We start from the raw sequence: 8,001 nt of genomic DNA, 5'->3' as shown, positions 1-8,001 counted from the left end.
ATGGCCTCAGGACCCGTGCTCAGAAGGGACGCGGGGCGTGGGGGGCATCGTCAGCGAAGTCCTGACACTCCCCCGGGACCCCAGAGACCCGCAGCCCCACACCCCAGATTCCTGCAGTTCCATCGCCAGGCTGCACGTCGCATCTCATCACCATGGTAACAAGATGCCGTCCTCACGAACCCTCCGTAAGCCTGTCAGACCTCCTCTACCCAGGGGACTGCTTGAGAGTCATTTGTGAAGGCAGCAGGACGTGCTCAGGGCCCTCGGGTCCCCTCAGAGCGTTCGCTGCCAGCGGCGATGGCAGGAAGGACTGGTCCTCCTGAAGGGTGCCAGCAAATCTGTCAAACGGAACCCTTGTCCCGGGCGGGGTTGGACCAAAAAGCATGGTCTTTTTGGCTTGCAGGGTATTTGACAAGCACTGAACTGCCGGTCTGTGTAGACCGGGAGGGTCCCCCAGGAACAGCCAGTTTCTTCTGTGCTCTCAGCAGAGTCCCCACTGTCCCTTGTGCCTTTTCCTGCTCCGTTCCCTCGGGGCAGTTCCTCTCAGCAGAGTCCAATCCCACCTTGGAGTCGCTGTCCCCGGCTGATGACTCAGTGGGACCAGGGCGCGTCCTGAGGACAGGGTGACCCCAGACAGTATGAGGCCACATCTCGGGCTTTGCCGAAACGCAGCTGACGGTTGGCCAAGTACAGCGGCTGCTGGACACGAGCGTCTGAGAGATGACAGGTCGCAGCCAGAGCCCCCGGCCTCCCCCCGCCCCGGCCATCTCTGACCTGCCCTCAGTCCGAGTTCTTCCCTCTGCTGACCTCGGACCAGGGAGGGACGTGGCCTCTGCCTTGTTGCTGGTCTCTGCAGGGCCCGAGGCTTGTGTCACCCGCACAGCAGGCGCCCGAGGGGCCAAGCCTGGCGTCTCTACCTGCCCACTCCCCACGTCTGACCCGCCTGCAGATTCTGCCACGTCCGCCTCCGAAACGTACCCCGGCTGCGGGTCTCACAGCATTTCTCTCTTCACAAAGAACTTACCGTCCGCAGGGGCCGGGGCTCCGTCTCGTGCCCACGCCGAGTGTCAGCGGCATGCGGGCCGCAGGGTTTGGGCGAGGACAGGAAGTAAGTCTGCCATCGTGAAGAAGGCCTCACCGCTGCCAACAGACGCCAGAACCTTCCGCCGACCGAGGGCCCGGGGTCACGCGGGAACGCTGCACTGACCTCACCTGCGCCCTCGTCTGTGGAACAGACGTTGCCACGATCACCTACGTTTAACCCTGCAGCGAAGCCGGCCAGTCTCAGTGTCCAGGCAGCCGGGTGAGGCTCAGGGGTTCCCCCGGCCGCCCTTCCTCCCGTCAGCACGCTCGGCAAGCGCTGCGTGCTGGCCACGCGACAGGGCGACGGGGCCTCGAGCCCAGACGCAGCCGCCACCCGCCGTGCGGCGGCGACTCGGGTGCAGCCCCGGGCGAAGCAAGGGCCCCTCGTCTCATGCAGACGATGCGTGCAGGGGGCCGGGCACAGGCGAGCTGGCGCCGGCTCGGTCTCCCGCGACACTCACTGCGGGCAAAGTGCCACCAGGACTGTGGCTTCTGGAACCTGTCGGATGGAGCTTCAAGTCCATGACGGTGCCACGCGGGGCGGCCACGCCCAGGCCTGCTGCTGCTCGGGGGGCAGGCACCCAGCTGTGCCCAGCACACGTGGCCCCAAAGAGGGCCGGGCAGGACCCACGGTGTCCTTTATGGCCTCGCCTTGGGCGTTACCCTTCATGCCTTCTACTCTGTCCCGCTGGTCACGAGAGCGTCCACTCCATGAGGGGGAGGAGGGCGCAGGCGTGACCAGCAGGAGGTGCCGGGGCCGACAGGGAGGCAGCCGCCGCGGGGGCTGAGGGCTCCCTGCCCGCAAGGACCTGTGTCCCGGTGGAGAAGGCAGGCGCGGGGCTGAGGTCGTCACGTACGAGCGTTTGCGGAGCAGAGACTGGCGGGGCGGTGCAGGGGACACTTCTGATGGGCTCACTAGCGAGTCCCCGGCCAGGTGGCCTCGGGGCTGCGACCCCCTGACCTCTGACCGCCTTCGGGGCTGTCTGCGGGAGGGCGGCAGGGAAGGCGAACGCTGCCGCCTTCGGTGGACGGGGCCGGTGTGCCCGGGGCTGGGGCGACGCGAAGCCACGCGGGGCCCAGGCGAGCCCCCTACGCCTCAGGGGCCAGCGTGGGGGCCGTTCCTTTCGTTCTCAGTGCGACGGGGCCAACGGCTGGTGGCAGGGCTTTCCAGGTGGGGAGGAAGCACGGACCCGGTGGACGTGTGGCCTGCTGGGTGTGGCCGCGGGGGCGGAGCCGACAGCCTTCAGCACCACGGACAGGGGCCGAGCACCACGCCCCGCGCAGCCGGAGGGCACCGTCCTAACCCCAAGTCCTGTCGTAGGCCGTTCCCGTCACTAAGATGGTGACGGGGGCGGGAGGAAGCCACCTTCTGCCCCTCGGACCCCCTCTGACCCCCCCAAGCCAGACGGGGTCAGACCTGCTGCCAGAGTCACTGTGACGTCCCTGTGGGCCCCACGCTTTCCTGGGCTGGTTACCTCAATGGCGGCCACCAAAGCAGTTACGTTTAAGGTCACATGGTCTGATCCCCAAACCCGAAATCTTGACTAACAGGCCACATCACCTAATGACGGCACCGTCGTGCAGGACTTCTGGAGGGCACTGCGTTTACAGGTTTACGTGTTGGCTGTCGCCCATGCCCTTCCCGTCCTGTGGCCCCCACCTCTTTCCTGGCCCCCAGGCACACGGAGGCTCCCTCTGGACCAGGACCTGCGGTGAGGACGCTGCAGGGGCCGGCCACGCCCCGGGACCAGGCGCAGAGTGCAGCAAGCCCTTGCTTTGGCACACTGGGTCGTGGTGCGTGGCCGGGGCTCGGGGGAAGGCTTTTCCGTGGCCCGGCGGCCGGGACCCGGCAGCATCACAGGGAACAGCACACGCGTCTGAGAGATGCTCGAATCACTGCTCACCACGGACGTCTCAATGACAATTTGACTTTCACAAAATCGGAAGAAAATAAGGCTGGCAGGAGACAGTAACAGCGTGGGAGGCGGCCTGGCCCGTCCCTCCGTGCGTCAGGAGCTGGCCGCGGGCTTCGCGCCGGCCAGGCTGAGGGAGCGGGCGCTTCCCGCTGTGGCTGCGGCGACGGGAACTTTTCAGAACGAAGTTTCTATGTCTCTCAACGTTAAGAATGCACCTCTAGCAGGGCCAGGAAGAGGCTTTTGAATGTGAGGGAAAGTAGTGGGGGGCACAAAGGGGTAGATTCGGGGCTCCCCGCAGTGTCGTTTAGAACAGTGTGCACGACGAGACCGGACTGAAATGCCCCCAGCAGCGTGCTCGCCGAAGGGACGACCGTGCCCGCGTGGCTCGTGCCCCCGACGCAAAGAGCGGGACACCCGTGGGTGCTGACGGCACGTCGGGATGCGGGGACGCACTGCAGAGGTTTGCGCAGGACGTCCTGCCGCGTGCGTCGGACACCCCCACGGACGAGCAGGTCCCTCGGGGCGCAGGCTCGCGACGGGCTCTGCGTCCACCTGCGGGCCGGACTGCCGTACAGCAACATCGTGTCACTGTGACGCGCACGGTCAGAAACTGGAAGCGGTGCCGGAGGTAGGAAGGGTGTGATCAGCGACGCAGCTGCCCGCGCGGCGGCCTCACGGCCCGTCCCCTGGCTCGGCCCCAAGTTCTCGTGATCGTTTGGTGCTTTTTGTACTGATGTGACAGTCGTATATTTTCTCAGACACTCAGCAGTAGAATGTCTTTGAAATGCGGAGTAGCCTAACAGCGCGAATCCCACGGGCCTCGCCCAGCTGCAAGGTCAACGTCCAGCGTCCTCGCTGCACGTTTCCCGCGAAACCACCTCCGTCCTGACGTGCGCTGCAGGGGCCCAGCCCCGCGAGCCGAGGGAGACGCAGCCGCTGCCCTCCCCCCACACCCTCCTGGGGGGTCACGTGGGGCGCACCGTGGGCGACGGCAACGGGTGCAGAGAGCACGTGGCAGAGTCCGCCCCTGTAAGCAGCCCAGGACAGCGACGTGAAGCAGGAAATGGGGGACCGACCATCCTGCCCGCGGCCAGACACGGTGCGTGGGCCGGAAGCCGCACCCCGCTGGTGCCCGGGCCCCCGCGGGACGCGCCCGTCCCGTGAGCACGTGGCCACCGTGTGCCTCCGCCCTGTCTGTGGTTGGCGCTCATAGAAACGTTTTGCATGGCCTCGGCAGAGGGCCTGAAGGAGTTCCTCACAAGGACAGGCATAATGAAAGTCCCCGCCGTGGGACCGCCCGCCCCAGGCAGCGAGGACAGAAGCTCGGAGCGGGGCTGAGCTGTCTCCGTCCTGTCAGGCTTAACAGCGTTTGATCCCAGCTCTGGGAAGTGTCGAAATTTGATGAAAACAGCAATGTTTGAAGTCTCACTTCAGCTTCTAGCATTTTCTGAATTCTGTGTCCCCGTCACTTCTGGGGTGCCCTGCCCTGCATGAGCCGTGTGTGCTCACAGAGCGAGCCGTGGGGACGGGGCGTGCCCCCTGCGGCCCTGACCCCAGAGCTTTGTCCACCGCACGGTGTCCGAGGCCGCAGACCGGCCAGGTCACGGGAGACGTCTCTCTGAGGTGGTAACGCCACCGTACCCCAGTTCTGGAAGGGGATCGGGCAGAAGAGCCTGCAGGCTGGAGGCGCTTGCAGAACCAGGCATCCGACCTGAGCAGGGCCCTGCGTGAGCCGTGTGGCCCCCTGGGATCCCCGCGCCGTCCTCAGCCGTGCGCCCCGCGGGAGCACCCAGCTAGCGCTGCTCAGCGCACCGGCCGAACAGGGCAGTTGCTCGTTCCCACGCTCACGGAGCTGCAGGTCGGCTGCGGGCTCTGTCCAGGTCGGGTTGGCGGGGGCGCTGTATGGGGCGGTTCGGCCCTTGTGTCCCTCGCCCGTCTCCCAAGCCACAGACGAGCCTGGGAAAGGCCTCACGGTGTCAGCTGACGCAGGAGAGCAGCAGGCAGAGTTCATGAGACCCGCCGAGGTCCGGGCACAGGGCAGGCGCATGTTCACCTCAGCCTCGTTCGTGGCCGAAGCGAGGCACACGGCCGGAGCCCCGGCCGCTGCGGAGTCACCCGCCACCCGCGTGGGGACGGGCACACGTGCTGGGCGGGGTGAGAGCCGGTACCGCATGCGACCCTCCACATCGGGGTGACAGTCAAACTGTGAAACCCGTTGCCAGTTTATGAATGTTGTACTATAACCAAATCTCAAGGAGGTATAATTAATCAAATTGGCATACTTTTATGCAAACTTTCAACAAACGATACATTATAAATTTTAAAATCCACGCGTTTGACCCTCTGTTTTGCTTCGGAAGGACAGTGACTGTTCTTCCATCATCAAAGTGTTTTGTGCTTTCAGTCGGCCGGCGCCGGGCTGTCCGAGGGAGCAGGCGGACGGCCTGGTGGCCCCTCGGCCACTGGTGACTCGCCTGACGCCTGCGGCTGGGGAACCTCACCTTCCTTCCTTTCTGCACATTTCGAAGGGGGAGAGTCGTCGATGCTTTTTCTCTCCCTCTGATCCCGGTGCAGACAGGTGGCTTCCCCTCCCTGGTGGCTTCCCCGCAGAGACGGGCACTGTCACCGGGGCCACCCTGGCGAAGCAGCCCAGACGCCAGGCGCCCTCCCCGGCCGCCCCCTTCCCCGAGCACAGCAGAAGGACGGCCGCCTGTCAGACAGTCCCGCACCTCACACGCAGCAGGACCGGCCATCAGGCCTCGGCCCCGGTTCACGGCTCGCTTACCAGCTACGCGGGTGCTCAGTGGGCGCTTTTTAATTAAACTCGATGATCCCATCAGATCGTTTATTTTGGATGTTTTGTTCCCTTCCCGCTCTCCCACCTGCCTCTCCAGGGGCCGAGGGCTGGACGTGGACGACTTCACGGCCGCCGTCCCATCAGGTCCTGCTGGAGGGTGGCCTTGGGAACCTGCCAATCGCATTGTTATCCCTCTGTCGATTACGAACGTGCCGGACACCCAGGGCGCTGGGGAGGACGGGCCGTCAAGGGAGCCACGCGAGGGACCACGCCCAGCGTCACCCCGACGTGCCGGGCGACCTGTGGAAATTAGAGACGCAGGAAGCGACGACCGACTGTCCCCCCGGCCAGGCCGGCGAGTCGAAGCCCCGGGCTGCAAGGAAAGGAAGGCGGCGAGGGTGCCGGAGCGACTGGTTTCCGTCCTTGAAGGAACTGTCTTCTGACACGAAGGGAACCTCAGCCAGGTGCGGCCGCCGTCCCCCCGACGTGTGTCACCCGACGCCCCCTTCCTGCCCGGACCCAGGACCCAGCACCCCCCCTCCTTCCCGGACCCGGGTCCCGGACACCAGTGCACGAGTCTTCTCGCGCACTAATGGTTTTATGAAGCAAGTCCTGAAGTCCCCGCCCCGGCTCGCCTGTGCTCTGCGTGCCCTGTGCCCCCTGCCTGTCGGCCGCTGGTAATCGCAGCACTAGAGCAGGGGCAGCAGGACACAGAACTCACCATCGCGGGGACAGAGGGTGTCCAGTGCCTTTGGCCGAGTCCGCAGAAGTGCGGGCCTGTCGCCGGGCGCCGTGGGGCGGCGTCCCGGAGGTTGGTGGCCACAGCTCGCGGAGTCCCCGCCGCCCTGCGCGCGGCCGCAGCCCGGGGCCCGCAGGGTGGCAGACGCACGCCAGAAGGACAGGCCGCGTGCCCCCTGGGGCGCCAGCCCCGCACCCACGAAGCGTTTTCACACTCCGCGTCTAGATTATAAAAGGGGGGAAAAAAGTGGCAGGTCATTTTCTTGAGTCTCTAAACATCCAATTGCTTAAAGAGCAGATTTCATCAAACCCATTAAAATGTCTTTGTGGCTGATCACTCTGGGGGCTCAGTCAGCTTCGGGAGAACACGTACATGGGGTTTTAATTTCATCTGATTTCACTGTAAAACGGATTCAATAAGCATGTTCAAAACGGATGCAAGGATGGTGTGTGTTGCCTGTCATGGGGCTTGCATTCTGTTTGGCTAAACGAGGGATTTTCCGTATTATCCTTAGGTCCCCGGGTACCGTGTGTAAATACGCTACAGTGAGATGTACAATGAGCTAGAAACATAATTGAATTTCGCAGGCATTCTCTAGGGCATCCATTAAAATTCAGAGTTGCAAAAGCGATCAGAGTTATTACGGCTATCTTTAAATTGGGAAAAAACATTGTGGGAGACTGATACAAAAGGTTTTATCTTTTTTTTTTTTTTTTATGGCATGGCATTTTTTGGTTGACCTCACAGAGTGCTAGGACCTTGACAGCTCACAATTCCTTATTTATTATTATTGCTATTATTATTATTGGGGTTTTTTTGATGCCTACAGCGCCTGGTCTTCCTGGGTAGTCACCTATCCAAGTACTAACCAGGCCCGACCCTGCTTAGCTTCCGAGATCAGACGGGATCAGGCTTGTTCAGGGCGACATGGCTGTAGACAGATTTTCTCATTTTTAAAAATGTGAAACGACCAGAGGTTTATGGGAAAATTACGAGCGCAGTCACATGGAACTGTTCCCGAGCCCCGTGCAGCGAACCGCAGACCCTGGGCCGCGGTGTCCCCTCGCGTCCTCCGGAGCCGTCCCTCCCTCCCGGCACCGGTGCTGCCGTCCGCCCCTCAGACCCCACAGGTTCCACCGTCACCCCGGCCACGTCCTGACAGCAGAGGACCCGTCAGAACCAGACTCACTGGGGTGCAGCCGAGGAACCCCAAGCTCGGAGCCATCCCTCTGTCTTCTGTTGAATTCATGACCTTGACCCTTTAGAAGGTCGCAGGCCAGTTTCTTCACAGACTGCCCCTCGCTGCGCGTTTGCGTGGTGGCCCGTCGTGGCTCCGTGTTCAGCCCTCATGGGACCGACACGGTCTCCTGCAGCCCTGGGCCTGGCACGCGGCCCGCGACCCGACTAAGCCCGCCCGGCAGAGTTTTCCAGTGCAAAACTAGTTGTTTTCTCTTGGTAACTAATAC

At 63.3% G+C, this 8,001-nt stretch overlaps 1 pseudogene; it reads right to left on the bottom strand.

The window, feature by feature from the left end:
* Positions 1-7,355: 7,355 nt before the first annotated feature.
* Positions 7,356-7,474, bottom strand: LOC118602657 (annotated as a pseudogene).
* Positions 7,475-8,001: the final 527 nt, after the last annotated feature.

Source organism: Rousettus aegyptiacus, unplaced genomic scaffold (assembly GCF_014176215.1).
Source record: "Rousettus aegyptiacus isolate mRouAeg1 unplaced genomic scaffold, mRouAeg1.p scaffold_m13_p_4, whole genome shotgun sequence".
NCBI classification, from domain to species: domain Eukaryota; kingdom Metazoa; phylum Chordata; class Mammalia; order Chiroptera; family Pteropodidae; genus Rousettus; species Rousettus aegyptiacus.
This window is presented reverse-complemented; position numbering and strand designations above follow the sequence as displayed.